Raw genomic sequence first — 17307 nt, forward strand, 5'->3', positions numbered from 1 at the left:
AGTGAAATTAATTTTTAATGTTAAAAGTGAGATTTAAAATTGCTTATATTTTTTTCAAGCATAAGAAAGTAGGTCACCCAAAGGCATTTAACAAAATTGAAAATATTCCCATTACATACCATCAACAAGACAACCCAAAACCTAAAAAACTCTTATAAAAGTGAAGCTATGCCTATCTGACTTGACCTCATTTTCCTTCCTTAAATAAAATTAAACCTTCATTAACATATAGAATTTATAATTACCCCACTTTTTTGCACCACTAAAAGTCTCTATTTTGGAATAGGGTTTGGATCATTTTAATTCATTTATCAATAATTACTAAGTGGATGATAATAATTTAACCTCCATATAATATTACTCTATTCTAGAATATTCTTTCGTAGTACTCATGGATCAAAGGTTGAGATTTATGTCAAAAGTAGTTATATTGTTTTCACTCTTTTAATTAAATTGATTAATTAAAAACAAAGTCATATGAACATGAGTTATAATATTTTGTGCATATGGTATTCAAAGCCATGATATTGTAAGAAAGCCTATTTGCACATTAAGAATTTTCATGATAAAGTGACAGTAAACCTCCACCATTAAATATTTTATAATTATTAATAATAATCATATAAAATAAAATTATAATTTATTTTTACGCGGTAAGGCGTTCTCTTTGAAATCAATTGCCCAAATTTCCCCCGTGTACTGATTTGCACCGTCCAATGAAATGTTAGACGATTGGAGTTTTGTTGACCATCAAATTAATAGTTAATAATTGAGACAGTTACAACAAAAACTGTGTAACTCCCTTTCTCCCAGTTGAGATAGTTACGGCAAAAATGGTATGACTCCTTTCCTCCCTCACACGCACGCGCAGAGGCAAATCCATAACTGCAGAGTTTGGACCCATTCCATTTCTCACTAGGTTTAACTGATAGGTAAATTATATAAAAATAACTTTAATTAATAAATTAATGGTGAGTGTCGATGTGTCATCAGCGGAAGAGTTAAAAGGTACCGAGGCAGTAAATGAAGCTATGTGGTGGCCGCATGTAAAATTATATTAAATGGAGTCATGTAAGAAACAAAACGTTTATTAAAGTAACAAAGTTTAATTATATGTTTCTATATTTCTATATATATTAAAGAAACAAACCATTTATTTGTATATTTATTGTCTATGAAATTTCTAAATTAAATTGTAATAAATTATAATTTATTTTGTTATTTATTAGTTTTTTTTCTCATGTTTTTTTTAATATTTAAAATTTTTTTATATTAAATTGTTGGAACTTAGAGTGGATAAGAGTTAAACACTTGAATGGGATTGTCTTGCTTCTCATTTAAATTATTTAGTAAAACTCATAAATAATTTTATGGATGTATTTTTTTTTTTTGGTTTTCTAAATATGTTGAGTGTTTAGTTTGGATGTTTTTTGGAATAATTTCTTTATTTTAAATGTGGATTTTAAACAATTTTTTCTCTACGAAGTAATGATGTTCACATTGGTTTTTGGAATAATTTATTTATTTTAAATGTGGATTTCAAACAATTTTTCCTCTACAAAGTAATTATGTTCACATTCGTTATAAAAAAAATCTTTTACATTAATTGTTATTATTATTATTTTGTTTTAAACACATTGGCTATAAAAGGACTAATTAGCTTTAGTTTTTTTAATAAAATAAATTTTAAAAATCATGTAAAGTGCATTTTAAAAATAAAATTCAGAGATTAAACACTTACCACAAAGGATTGGATTTTCAATGTTAAAATATTTTTTTCCTATTTTTTTTCAAATTTGCATTGCATTGTTTGTTCTTTTGGAAATTCGTTTGTTGTTTCTTCTTCATTCCCGTCTATGACATTTCTAAATTAAATTGTAATGAATTATAATGCACATTGTTATTTATTATTTTTTCTTCTCAGTTTTTTATTTTATTTTTTGAATATTTAAGACAATTTATATTAAATTGTTGGAATTTATAGTGCACATTGTTTTCATTCAAGTCTAAGAATTTTCTAGATTAAATTGTAATAAATTATAATGCACATTGTTATTGATTATTTTTTCTTCTCAATTTTTTTATTATTTTTTTTCTTGAATATTTAAAAGAATTTTATATTAAATTGTAGGAATTTATAGTGCACATTATTTCTCATTCTAGCTAAGAGATTTCTATTTCTATGTTAGATCGTAAGAAATCATATAAATCATATAGTATATTAAGAGTTTTGACCCTTTGGTATCTGTATTGCAATTTTATTAATGCTTTTAATATGGATTTGGTTTTTAAATTATATATTTTTGTTTATTTTGTCAATTCTTTTAACTTTAGGAGTAATAAAATAATTAGATTATTTTTATACCATTGTAAAAGAAATTTTTTATAATCCAATAACTTGTTTTATTTTTAATGAAAGAATAATTCTAATAATTTTTAGTTTTTTTCTTCTGTTTTCTCTGGTTGCAAATAATCTTAGTAGGGTGTTTTTAGTGTGTAAGATCTATTTCTTATATCTAAATATTTAAAGAATATATTTTTGTAATTGTGGATTACAATTAAGGGGGGTTAGGTGTTTTTCAATATAGAGAGAAGTTGTCAAGAAAACATAATGTTACATAAAAAGTTCAACATAAGATCATATTGAAAAATTAAGAACATATAGATCTAATCTATCTTCTTTTTTTTTCATTTGTATCTAAAGGAATTGGCAATTGGACCAATCTCATACTCATGGGGTCGATTCCAACCACTACTACTATAACCTCCCACTACTATAACCTCTTGGCTAGACGCTTAGATCTGACCATTTTGCATATATATGTGAACTGGGGTGATGTGAACCAAAAACCTCTTCACATATAATACTTCATTTACATACACAACCATCATTAGTTGAGTTGTCCTAGGGCTACAAATCTACTCCATCATTAACAACATAAGATTAAATTATAAATATATATATATATATATATATATATATATATATATATATATATATATATATATATATATAGATAGATAGATTGTTATGCTCTTAACCTGCAAAGTAATACCCAAACACAGAATATGCGAAGAAAAGATACCCAGAACACAGAATAGCAATGATTTTATTATTCAGAGAGAAATGTTCACAGGCCTCTTCGAGGGGGCAACCTCCAATAGAGCAGAGCTCGATTACAAAAACAAGACACGATACTCCTCGCAGGGAGTCTCTATCCTTTATATATGACTCATACATGCAATACCATGGGCCAATACCGTGGGTTTTATTAATACCATCTATCTAATACTACCGCCCATTTACCATCTATCTAATACTATCGCCCATTTGCAATTAACTGTGGTCCCGTCATTAATTGCAGGTTAACCACTTACAAATATTAATATGGGCTTTATTGACTCTTAACTATGACGTGATCCCATGACATAAATAAGGGGGTTAGGGTGGGACCCTAACATGCCCTCCCCCTTAAGACTAGCCTTGTCCTCAAGGCTGAAGCTGCGGAAACTGCTGAAGAATAGTGGTTGGTTCCCAAGTTGCATGTTCCGGAGAGGTGTCTTTCCATTTGACGAGGACCTCCTTAATCATGCAGCCGCGCAGGTGCTTGTCTCGTGTGTCTAGAACCTGTTCAGGTTGAAGCCAGATTGACCCTTGTTTGTCCAATTCAGGTAGACTGGTTTGAACTCGGCAATTGTTCCCAATCACTTTCTTGAGGCACGATACATGGAAAACTGGGTGGATTTTTGCTGTAGGTGGCAAAGCCAAATTGTAAGCCACTTCTCCAATGCGCTGAAGTACTTGGTATGGTCCGTAGAATTTTGGAGAGAGCTTTTGACAACCCGTGTCTTTGAGTGATGTTTGCTTATATGGTTGCAGCCTCAAAAAGACCTGATCCCCTTCTTGAAATTGGCGCTCTGAGCGATGTTGGTCGGCCTGTTGCTTCATACGGTTCTGAGCTTGATGAAGATTCTCGCGCAGATGGGCGAGCATGGTTGCGCGGTGTTGTAGGAGTTGATCCACGGCTTGTACTTTGGAGCACCCCGTGAGATAAGAAGTAGGGGAAGGCAGAAGTTGACCATAGACTACTTCATAGGGAGTCATTTTGGTGGTGGCATGATAGTTGGTGTTATACCACCATTCAGCCAGAGGTAACCACTGTACCCAAAGGTGTTGCTTTTCTGAAGTGAAACACCTAAGGTAGGTTTCTAGACATTTGTTGACAGCTTCGGTTTGACCATCTATTTGCGGATGATATGAAGTACTGAGTTTGAGTTGAGTGCCTTGTATTCTGAAGAGTTCCTGCCAAAAATTACTAGTGAAGATCGGGTCGCGGTCGGACACAATAGAAGTGGGCATGCCATGCAATTTGAAGATCTGATCCATGAAAGTTTGAGCAACCAAAGTTGGTGTAAACGATTGGGGTAGGGCACAGAAATGAGCATACTTCGACAGTTGGTCCACAACCACCATGATGACTGACTTGTTCCCAGAATTTGGAAGACCTGTAATGAAATCCATGGAGACCTCCATCCAAATTGACGCTGGAATGGGCAATGGTTGTAATGTGCCTAGTGTGTTGACAGTTTCCCCTTTGTGGCGTTGACAGACGTCACATTCTGCTACGAAAGTAAGGATGTCCTGTTTCATGCCGGTCCAAAAAAATGATCTTCTGGTGCGAGCATACGTCTTCTGAAAGCCCGAATGTCCTGCAATGGGAGATGAGTGCAATTCTGCCAAAAAGTGACTTTTGAGGGTGGATGTTGGTGATATTACGACTCTGTCCTTGTAGCGAAGAATATCATTCTGCCACGAGTAGCCCTTGCTGGAATTAGGATCTACCTGCAATTGAGAAATGAGTTGGGAGAGCCCGGGATCTGAAAACCATTCCCTGCGAGCCTTTTCAATCCAATCTGGAATGGGGAGGGAAATTGCGAGCAGAGTACTTTCCTCCTCAAATTGGCGCGACAATGCATCTGCTACACTGTTGTCTTTCCCTTTCTTGTAAATGATCTCATAATCATATCCCAGCATTTTGGCTAACCATTTATTTTGTTGTGGGGAAGATAGGCGTTGCTCCAAAAAATATTTAAAACTGTGATGATCTGTGTGGATTTGGAAATGTCGCCCCAACAAGTAAGGTCGCCAGGTCTCGACTGCATGTAAGATGGCCATCATTTCCTTCTCGTAGGTAGATTGGCCCAGATTCCTCCCACTTAGTTGTTGGCTGGTGAAGGCCATTGGTCGCCCTTCCTGCATTAAGACCGCTCCAATACCTGTACCCGAAGCACCATATTCAATGACAAAGGATTTGGTGAAGTCAGGTAGTGCTAAGACGGGAGTGGAACACATGGCGGTTTTGAGAGCGGTAAATGTCTGTTGTGCTTCCTCGTTCCAGAAGAAGGAATTTTTCTTTAGGAGTTGAGTTAGGGGCTTCGCTATGCGGCCATAGTTTCGGACAAATTTACGATAATAGCCTGTGAGACCCAAAAATCCTCTCAAGCTTTTCAAGGTCTTAGGTTGAGGCCATTCTTGCATTGCCTGGATCTTTTTGGGGTCCAACTTGACACCTTCACGCCCCACAATGTGGCCCAAATACTCAACTTCTTCCATGCCAAACGAACACTTAGAAATCTTGACAAATAATTTATGTGTGCGGAGCAGTTGCAAGAGTAGATCTACATGCTGAAGATGTGCCGCCCAAGTGCCACTATAGATGAGGATGTCATCGAAGAAGACAAGGACAAATTTTCTGAGATATGGTTTGAGGAGGTGATTCATAAGGCTCTGAAAAGTAGAGGGGGCATTACAGAGACCAAATGGCATGATCAGGAACTCATAATCGCCTTCATGAGTTCTGAAAGCCGTCTTGGGAATGTCGACTTCCTTCATGCGAATTTGGTGGTAGCCTCAGCGAAGATCCAACTTAGTGAAGAATTGAGCCCCATTGAGTTCGTCCAGCAAATCGTCAACCACCGGGATGGGAAATTTATCTTTGACTGTCAACTTATTGAGGGCCCTGAAGTCGGGACACATTCGCCACTCCCCATCTTTCTTGAGGACCATGACCACTGGGGATGAATAAGGACTAATGCTGGGACGAATGACACCTGCTTCCAATAATTCCTTGACGATTTTTTCTATTTCATTCTTTTGGGTGAACGGATATCTGTATGGCCGCACATTTGGGGGTTTGGCCCCTGGAACCAATGTGATGCTATGATCATGTTCCCCTTGCGAGGGTGGAAGCTCATGAGGCTTGTCAAAGACCGTCCGATGTTTATTTAAAATCTGTTGCATCTCAGGATGAATTGGCAGAGACATGGTGTCGACTACCTGGATGGCATTAAATTGAGCTACCACTCCATGATGGCCCTTTTTTAACAATTTTTCCATCCTATGCGAGCTGATGATAGAGGGGGCTCCCGCCTGTAGCCCACGGAGGGTATGTGTGGAGTTGTTCTGCTTAAAACTCATATATAACTCTTGGAAATCCATTGTGATTGGCCCAAGAGTGTGGAGCCATTCCGCGCCTAGGACAATGTCGCAACCCCCCATGTGTATTACAAACATGTGGGTTTTCAATTGATAATCCCCCATTTGAAGTTTGACATTTTCACAGCGACCTTCACATTTAATTGTGCCCCCATCTGCAATCTGGACTTGGAAGTTAGAAACTGCCCGTACAAAACAATGTGTTGCTTCAGCGATATTTTGATGGATGAAATTATGGGTACTTCCACTATCAATCAAGACTACTACTGGGCGATGTTTAAGAAAACCCCTGATTTTGAGAGTTTGAGGGGAAGAAATTCCTGCCAAGGCATTTAGCGAAATAATTTGTTCATTAGATACAATCTCCTTTTGGTTATGTTCTTCGATCGCCTCCGGTTCCTCAAGTGGTGGATCTTCCTCGGTGGAGCTGTAGTCAGTGGCATCTATTTGAAAAAACTTGGGCTCTTTGCATTGATGACCCGGGGAATATTTTTCATCACAGTAGTAACATAGTCCTTGCTTCCTTCTTTCGGCCATTTCCGCAAGTGACACCTTTTGAATCTTAAGTGTCTGAGTCGTGTTGGGAGCCTGTGAGGGACGACCTTTAGCGGGGAAGTTGGGGTGGCTGGATTGCGCTTTCAATGCACGTTCCACCTTACGAGCTACCTGGCAAGCCTCTGTCCATGTGGGAGGGTGGTGGAGTAGAACCTGAGCTTTGATGGCTTCTTTAAGACCGTTGATAAAGCATTCCATGTAGAACTCATCTGTGAGACCCTTAGTGCGGAAGGCTAAGGCTTCAAAAGCAGTAATATATTCCTCCACTGTACCTGTCTGTCGGAGCTTAGTGAGACGCCCCAAAAAAGAGTCTTCCTGTTCAAAGCGATTTCGAAGAGCTTTGGCAAATTAGGCCCAATTCTGAAAATGTCCATTGCAATGCTGATGCCATTCCTTCCATTGCCATCGTTCATTGTCCAAGTACATGGTGCCCACCATAAGCTTATTCCCCTCATCTATGATATGATTCAATTGGAAATACTGCTCCATTTGTGCTAGCCATGCGGATGTGTGAGAACCGTCAAATTTATGCATATCCAACTTGGGAGGTCGCTGACTGGGTGGTGGGTGGGTGTGCCAGACGTGGGGAGAGTGGCTAGACTCACCCTCATGGTATTCATGACCATTATTCGCCTCCTCGTGGGCTGGCTCCTTGCCCTTCAGTGCGTTCTGTATCTGGATACTTATTCCTTTAATCTCATGTTGTATTTCGTTCACCGAAAATTGGATGGAGTTCACCTGGTCTTCAATTTTGTCCATCCTTTCATTGGCCATTGCTTGAGTGCGAGTTTCTACCATACACCAACCTGATGAAAAATTGGGACCGCCAAAAAATTTTTACTAAGAAATTGAATGGTACCACCTTGCTCAGCTCGTCGTCCTGATTCTGATGGGCTAGGTCACCAATAAGCGCCCCGGAAGATCTCAGACTCTTTTTTTTTTTTGGAAAACTCCTAACGGAGTTTTACTCCTTCCTGATCAATACTGCAGTCGCCAAATCCTCAAAATGTTAATGCCGCCAAAATTCCTGCGAAAATTATATCCAGGTACAGGAACCCTTCACTACTACTCCGATCTGGTGGATCTGAGAGATCTGAATGGTGGAACAACTGCTGCTGCTGATCTGATGGAGCTGCGGGACTGATGTCTGCTGCTGCTGCACTTGCTGATCTGGAATAGATGATGTGTGATCCCCTAATAGAAAGGGAACTATGGTCTTGAGGAGTGTCAGGTGCTATAGATCGCAATATACATAAGGGTTTGACAGTAGTACTCGGCCCAATGTTTCAGGGCTCTAACTAAGGAGGATCGACCGTACCCTTAGCCGTACAACCCGACTACCCTATCGTACGGGCGAGTAATCTCTCCGAGTGCTGTTCTCGGTGTACTATAGCCACAAGACGGTCGAAGGTTTATCTATGGCGAGGTTTCAAGGGAGCTAGGGGGCTTCCTATATACCCAGAGGGTACGTGGAAGACAGTCCGTGCGCGGTTCTGTCTAATGCGCTACTACTCGAAGGGGTACCCACAGGGGTTACAAGGGAGTCCAACAGTATTTCCTGCGTGCATGCCTCCCCAAATCCGCAGGTTTATGCACTTAACGACAGATCCCGTGGTTTAAAGACGTTGGAACACGTCTCTAGCCAAAAAAAAAATTTGCTAAAATTTAGAGATCCCACCGAGCCCTGGAAAGTGCTCTGATACAACTTGTTATGCTCTTAACCTGCAAAGTAATACCCAAACATATAATATGCGAAGAAAAGATACCCAGAACACAGAATATGCGAAGAAAAGATACCCAGAACACAGAATAGCAATGATTTTATTATTCAGAGAGAAATGTTCACAGACCTCTTCGAGGGGGCAACCTCCAATAGAGCAGAGCTCGATTACAAAAACAAGACACGATACTCCTCGCAGGGAGTCTCTATCCTTTATATATGACTCATACATGCAATACCACGGGCCAATACCGTGGGTTTTATTAATACCATCTATCTAATACTACCGCCCATTTACCATCTATCTAATACTACCACCCATTTGCAACTAATTGTGGTCCCGTCATTAATTGCGGGTTAACCACTTACAAATATTAATATGGGCTTTATTGACTCTTGACTATGACGTTATCCCATGACATAAATAAGGGGGTTAGGGTGGGACCCTAACATAGATATAGATATATATAAAAACATTTAAAAGAAGATATTTACTAATTAAAATATTTGATTCCTCCCATGCAATCACCCCTTTAAACATTTGCATGCCCTTCTCTCCTATCACCTAGGTCTACTCCAAGAAAGGATAGGCCAAGTCCTACTTTTGGGTGCCATATACATGTAATTTACAAATTTCCGTTTCCAAAGTAATATTTTTTTGTTATTATTATTTAGCACTTATGTGGCTATTCTCTTGTTTAACACACAGTTTCTCTCCTCTCTAGATCTCTCTTTTTTAGTTGCATATCACCGTACTAGACCTTTATATTTCCTCTCATACAATATTTATGTATGTAGGTAACCTTTTTATTTCCTCTCATACAATATTCATGTATGTAGGTAAAATCCCAATTAGGCTTCGCTATGTTAGTTTTAGCCTCAACATATAATGCTTTGACATTTGCAACCATCTTACATTTGGGTGCCATATACATGTAATTTACAATTTTCATCTCCAAAGTAATATTTATTTTTGTTATTTCTATTCAATAATTTACAAATTCCATTTCCAAAGTAATCTTTTTTTGTTATTATTATTATTATTCACTACTTATATTCTCTCATTTTAACACACAGTTGATCTCCTCACTAGATCTTACTTTTGTAGTTGCATATCACCCTACTAGACCTCTATTTCCTCTCATACAATATTCATGTATGTAGGTAAAATCCCAATCAGGCTTCTCTATGTTAGTTTTAGCCTCAACATATAATGCTTTGACATTTGCAACCATCATCTCCTTCTACAAGCCACAATCCCTTGGCTTTGAAACCACTTGTCAGTAAAAAATGAGATAGAAATAAATGTGTTTTATAATATATGATAACACATAAACAATTAAAAATACATGAACACCATATTTTACTCTCGAATATCTTAGGAGAAAATTGAATAATATATCTATTATTTCTCATGGCTTAAAACAGGCCAAACCAGCCAAAGTGAGCCCTCCACTCAATTCACGAATATTACAATAGAGAATCGTCAAGCTTTTAACAACTTCATCACATATAATCCACAGGCTCTAAGACCATGGGCCACAAAAGTGATGTGCCCACATTTATGATTTCCTTTTAAATTTATTATTACTTAGTATACAATCAAATGATGTAATCACGAGTCAAAAACATACTAAATTACTCCATAATGGCTTAGCTCATCATTTTTAATACTAATAAAAATATTTGTTATATCCCTTATAACTTTGAAAAGTCTTCTTTTAGTAAGAAGTCAACGAAAACTTCATATGGATGATCCAATTAAATACTTTCTATTAAATATTTATGGATGATCCAATTAAATACTTTCTTTTCAATATTTATCCAGTTTCTAAAATTTATCGAGTTTCTAAAATTTCTTATAACATACTATAGCCTTACGGTGTTTCCATTGCAACATGTGGTGCAATTGCTAGTTTATGATTTGCTCAATTTATATATGATGAACTAAATGTCTTAATACTTATAGATATTTACTAATGGTTTAATTTATATTAATATATTATTAATAATCTCTCGTCCATTTATATTGACCAATAATTTTTTTTTAATATTTTAAAAATAACTTCAAAATAAACCGATTATCAATAATTTTTTATTAGTAAAATCCACTTAATGCAAGACCACTACCATTTTGTTTAGCTCATCACTCATAATAGACTCTAGTTTATAGGCCGATCTTTTTCTCTCTCGACGTCGTGTCTAAATGTGGGATCGGGCTGTCCAAAATCTGCATTAATTATATTGAAAAGTGAAGCTTGCCGGAGGTAGATTGATCGAGTTGCCGGAAAGTCCATGGACATATATGGCACTCATGGACATGTATGACGTCATTGGATGCAGAGCGTACTGTCACAGGTACTTAAGCTCATTAAATAACCTATAGGGGTGGAAATAAGTCTCTCACATGTACTTAAGCTCATTAAATAATCTATAGGGGTGGAAATAAGGCCCACCATAAAAAAAAATGTGTATGCTATTCACAAAATACTACATGGTAGTGGCGCACTATGATTCCCTAAAAAACTAATTTATCTAAAAGCGTTGACTTAATTGCAAATCAGAGTAACAATAAATGTTCTTTTTTTTGTCACTTTCTTCATTTTGGAATATTTTTTTCCTTAATCTAGATAATAAGGTGAAAAATCTAATTGGCTACTAGTACTCTGGTCAATATTTAGGTATTTTCAATTTTACAGAGAGTGTATGACTTGCATTGGTTTGTGTAAGGTAATAAATAAGAGTAATAAGAATGTTTGTGTAAGGTAATAAATAAGAGTAATAAGAATGTTAAAATTTTGTTGAGTTAAATTTTAGAATATGATTTGTATTGGTTTGTGTAAGGTAATAAATGAAAGTACAAAATATTAAAATTGTGTTTAGTTAACTTTTGGAATATTAAAATAGTAATCATATTTTGTCAATGTTTCAAATTTTAAAGGGGATTTATCATGAAGACTTTTGAATGATTTATAGAAGAGCTAGAGGTCTAAAACTGAGGGGATACATGGAATGAGATCACTTTATTCAAAAAAATTAGGATTAAAGTTGCAGGAAGAACAAGGGACCTCGAATTTCTTAACTATTTATTTATCTTCCTTTGAATTTCTTATGGAGGGGATACATGGAATGTGATCACTTTACTAAAAAAAAAATTAGAATTAAAATTGCGCGGACCTTGAATTTCTTAACTATTTATTTATCTTCCCTTGAATGTTAATGTCTTATGGAGGGGATACATGGAATGTGATCACTTTACTTAAAAAAATTAGGATTAAAATTGCAAGAAGAACAACCAACCTTGAATTTCTTAACTATTTATCTATCTTCCCTTGAATTTCTTATGGAGGGGGTACTTGGAATGTCATCACTTTGCTAGAAAAATTTAGGATTAAAATTGCATGAAGAACATCGGACCTTGAATTTCTTAACTATTTATTTATCTTCCCTTGAATTTCTTATGAGGGGATATATGGAATGTGATCACTTTACTCGAAAAAATTAGGATTAAAATTGCACACAAAACAACCGATCTTGAATTTCTTAACTATTTATCTATCTTCCCTGGAATTTCTTACAAAGGGGATACATGGAATGTGATCACTTTACTGGAAAAATTTAGGATTAAAATTGAACGAAGAAAGCGGAACTTGAATTTCTTAACTATTTATTTATCTTCTGCTCTAGCTCTTCTATCATTCATTCAGAAATCCTGATGATGGATCCCCTTTGGGATTGACAAAGTATGATTACTACAAGGGATATTCTAGAATTTAACTCAACAGAAATTAACCACAGAAATATGAAAGAGAGGGAATACATGGAATGAGATCACTTTACTCGAAAAATTTAGGATTAAAATTTCACCAACAACAACAAACCTTGAATTTTTTTAAAATTGTAACTATTTCATCTTCAGCTCTAGCTCTTCTATCATTCATTTGATGATAGATCCCCTTTGGGATTTGAAACATCAACAAAGTATGATTACTACTGTGGATATTCTGAAATTTAACTCCACAGAAATCTGAAATCCAATATTAAAATTTTATATTTTGATTTAGATTTTTTCTTTTAAAATTTGATAGAGATTTTTTGAAATTATAAGTTTGAGTAGTGAACTCTCCATAATAGAAATAGTTTAAACCCTTTCATTAAATATAATAAAAAACTTTAAAATATAAAAAACATATATAACACTAAATTTTATTATTTAAAAAAAAAAAAATTCATTAAATAATAATAATAGATATTTTTATGTAATAATATTTTTCTATAACTTATATCTTTATTATTTAAATAATATTTTAAAATGTACAAATAAATTTAAAATTAAACATTTATATTATTAATTTTAGAGATATAATAATATTTATAAAACTTAATAAAAAGTAATAAGAATATAGAAACTTAAAATTTAAATTTTAGTTTTGTAAATGTAAAACCTTTTTTATTATAAGAATTTTTTATTTATTTTTATATATAAAGTTAAAGTGTGATGTCCCTATATCGTAGATGATATGATATGATAAGAGGTAATCCTAGTGATAATCAAATGGACAATAACCTTTTATACAATTTTAAAAAGTGAAAGATTAATTTTTGTTTTTAATTAATTTTAATTTTGGAAAATTTCATTTCGAATATATTGTAAGAATGAAAATTCTTGTGCATTATTGATTAATGATATAATTTTTCAAAATGTTGTTTTGAAAATTGATTGAAAATTAGTATTTTGATCGTGGATGTTTTTGAGTCACATTTAAAACTCGTCATCAAAACAATAATAACAAGTGCCACACAGTAACTTGTACTTGTTATATCTATCTATTAGTATAAGCTTTTCAATCAAGCAGTCAAGCAAGGGTTCCCTAAACCTTGGACTGAGAGCCTCATTATCCCTATTTTTAAAAGTGGGGATACAAATAACCCCTCTAATTATCGAACAATTATGATCAGCCCTCTCTTAGCCAAGTTATATGGTAGTATTTTAGAAAAGAAGTTAAGCATATGGCTTGAAAGTGAAGGTAAGCGGGCTAAAGGCCAAGCAGGTTTCAGAAGGCATCACTCAACAACAGACCACCTTGTTACGCTTAGGATCATTGCAGAGGAATGTCGTAATGATAAATCCAACTTATTTTGTTGCTTTGTGGACTTTAGAAAGGCTTTCGATACGGTTCCTAGATACAACCTTTGGAATAGATTAGAAGAGCTAAAGGTTCCTCTCGAGTTGAGAGCTGTTGCTATAAGGCTATACGAGAATGTAATTGCCAAGCTAAAGAGCAATGAAGGGTGGTCGAAAGATATTAAGTGTAACATCGGAGTTAAACAAGGTTGTCCCCTCTCCCCTACCCTATTTGGCATTTACATCGATAAGCTCGAAGGCTATTTAGAGGAAGCAAGATGTGATGGCATGATCTTAGCTGGGATAGTCGTCATCCTTCTTCTTTATGCTGACGATATTGTTCTTTTGGCAAGGTGCCCATCTGATCTTAATAAGAAACTCAGGCTTCTTAAGGATTTCTGCTCTACCATGGGTATGACTGTTAACACTGACAAAACAAAAGTTATGATTATCAAATCCAAGAAGGACACTTACGCTAATTTTATGTATGACAATAATAACTTGGAGGAAGTGTATTCTTACAAGTACCTAGGAATTGATATTCATCACAAGCTCAACTAGAACCATAGCATTGAGAAAAGGATTAATGGGGGGTGGAAAGCTTACTTTGGTCTTAAAAATAATTGTAAAATAGCAAACCTTGTAATGTGGGATAAAAAGAAGTTCCTCTTTGAAACTTTAGTCACTCCTGTTATCTTATATGGCTGTGAGGTTTGGGGTTGCATCATCTCCAGAGAATCATGGAGAAAGATTGAGCAAATCCAGAAGCGTTTTATAACTTATAACCTGAAAATTAAAAGTAATACACCCTATCATATTCTCCTTATAGAAGCAGGTCTCTATTGAGAGCCTAGCTATGCTTAGGTTTCTATTGTACAAGCACAAAATCAGTAACATAGACGATCATAGACTTCCTAAGCTAGCTTTAAATTCTAGCCAAAACCACCTAAGGCTCAATCGAGGGTGGCATAAAGACACAAGGGCATGGTTAAACTATTGGGAGATCAACGAAAATGATGCATTGCAAAACATAAATAACATTAAAGATATTGTTACTTCTAAGTTCAAAGAAAAAATGTGGTGTGAGAAAGACTTAGTGGCTAAAAGAAAATTAAGTTATTATAAGAAGGTCATCAACCCCACCCTAGAAGATCAAAAGTATCTCTCTATTTTAACTAGCTCAAAGAAGAAAAATAATATAGCAAAGATTAGAACGAATTCTCATGAGCTCCATAGTGAAACAGGTCGTTGGGCAGTTCCTAAAACGCCATGGATGGAAAGGATCTGCCATATATGTGAGAATAGAAACATCGAGGATGAAAACCACTTCCTCTTAGAGTGCCCCGCATATAACCACATTAGATCTCAATTTCACAATCTTTGTTACAATACTCACCTTCCTAGCCTTTTACAATGTCAAAATTATAGTGAGCTCGGGAGGCTTCTCTCCAAGCTTTTTGAGCATAGGAATAAAATCTTAAATCAAAATAGATAATTTGTTTCTTTAGGTCCGATAGACCATTATTTGGTCTCAGCGGACGTTAACCATCATCATCATCATCAAGAATAATTGCACATTTTATATATCTCATAGTTATCTTTCCGTTCCTAAATTAAGTCAAAGTATAGCATATAGATACCAATGAAAAATAATTAAATTCTAAGAATAACAAATTTTGTAATACTTGACTCGGCAAACTAATGGATGAGACTCTGCAAACTAATGGATGTGGATGAGGAAGCCCAACTGAGCATTTGAAGCTAGTTCTTTTGGACACCTGGCCCCCAACATCATTCATAAAATATGAGTGAATCCCAAATTCAACTTTGATACAACCACAAATCCCAATCTCTTAACAACTTGACCAATTTATATTGGATTTACAGATAAAATACTAGAGCGTGAATAAGAATGGTGATTTGTAGGTTACATATGTTTTTAGATAATTCACTAAAAATATGGTATAAAGTATACAAATGTTGGCAATAATCTTATCCAAAGGAGCTAGATCCATAAATTTTAGACTCATTGGAGTTCTCTTCCACTTCCACTTGCCTAATATTTTGATTATAAAACCAAAAAAAAGAAAGAAACAGTAGCCCAAAAAGAAAAGAAAAAGAAAAGAAACAGTGATAATTAAAAAAAAAAATTATATTTAATCTCATTTATATGAGAGTAATATTAAAATTTCACATCCACCTTTGAATGGATTATTTTTTTATATTGATATGAATTTTATATATTATGTTTTAATAGAAAAATAAAAATTAACAATTTTCTAATAAAATTTATTAGATCACAAATCATTTATAAAATCAAAATTAATATTGACTTTTTATAGATTTTTTTCAAAGAAATTTAAAAAAAAATCCTAACATTAAACTATAGATAAATGAAAAAAAAAATAGTCAAAAACATTAATCAATTAAATACCCAATTGAATGCCTTAAACCATACCTACCAAGTATAATAATATAGTTATCTTAATAATATAGTTATCTTTAATTATTGAATGCCTTAAACCATACCTACCAAGTATAATAATATAGTTATCTTTAATTAATGATAATAAGCTGACCACGATAACAAAAACAACCATGATGATTGTCCTTAATATTAAATTATATTTTTATAATAAATCTTACTGGTTCTCATTAAATTAAAAATAGAAGATAGGTACAGGATTCACTTCGGTGGACTGAAAACTACATCGTACGGGCCTTCCTTCAATATTTATTTTCTATCACTGCAGAGACTTTGACTTGGACTTTACTAATATTTCCGATTCGTCGAGTGAGTCCAGTCAGTCACATGATAAAGATGAGGAGCTTCGAAAGTTGAAGAATTTATAATAGTTTTCAATTCTGGCATACCACGGGGTACAGAGCTTGACATTCGGCACTCAGAAAGCGTCATTTTGGGTGAGCCATTGTTGAACCCGGCGAAGCAACACAGTTATGGTTTCCATTAGTTTTCATGAATTTGCCGATGCATCACAGTTATAGTTTCCGTCGATTTATTTATTTTCATGTTCTACTTTTAACATGGTTTCTTTGATTCTGGGTAGTCCCTATACGTTATTTATCCATACTGACCACATTTGTAACGCCCTGCGTTCTTGGGCACGGACGCGCGGTCCCTCCGTCGTGGAAATCGACTAAGTGTCATCACACTTGGGCGCACGAGTTATGTATGCGTGCAAAGGTTATATGCGATGAAGAATGGGAGACAAGCGTACTCCAAGCCGACGGGTGATAAATAAAGACTTGGGGGCGCTCATGTTAACATTTGGAGAGTCGGCCCAAGGTAATACGCACAAGTGTTATGCGTATATATAGAGGCGGGCTGTGGTTCATTTGGAGCAAGGAATCTCGCTCTCTCATCTACGCATAAAGGGGTAAAGACCTGCG

The sequence above is a fragment of the Pinus tabuliformis genome, chromosome 2_1 (assembly GCF_031772625.1).
Source record: "Pinus tabuliformis cultivar Carrire ecotype Pingquan chromosome 2_1, CPIR1, whole genome shotgun sequence".
NCBI classification, from domain to species: Eukaryota; Viridiplantae; Streptophyta; class Pinopsida; order Pinales; family Pinaceae; genus Pinus; species Pinus tabuliformis.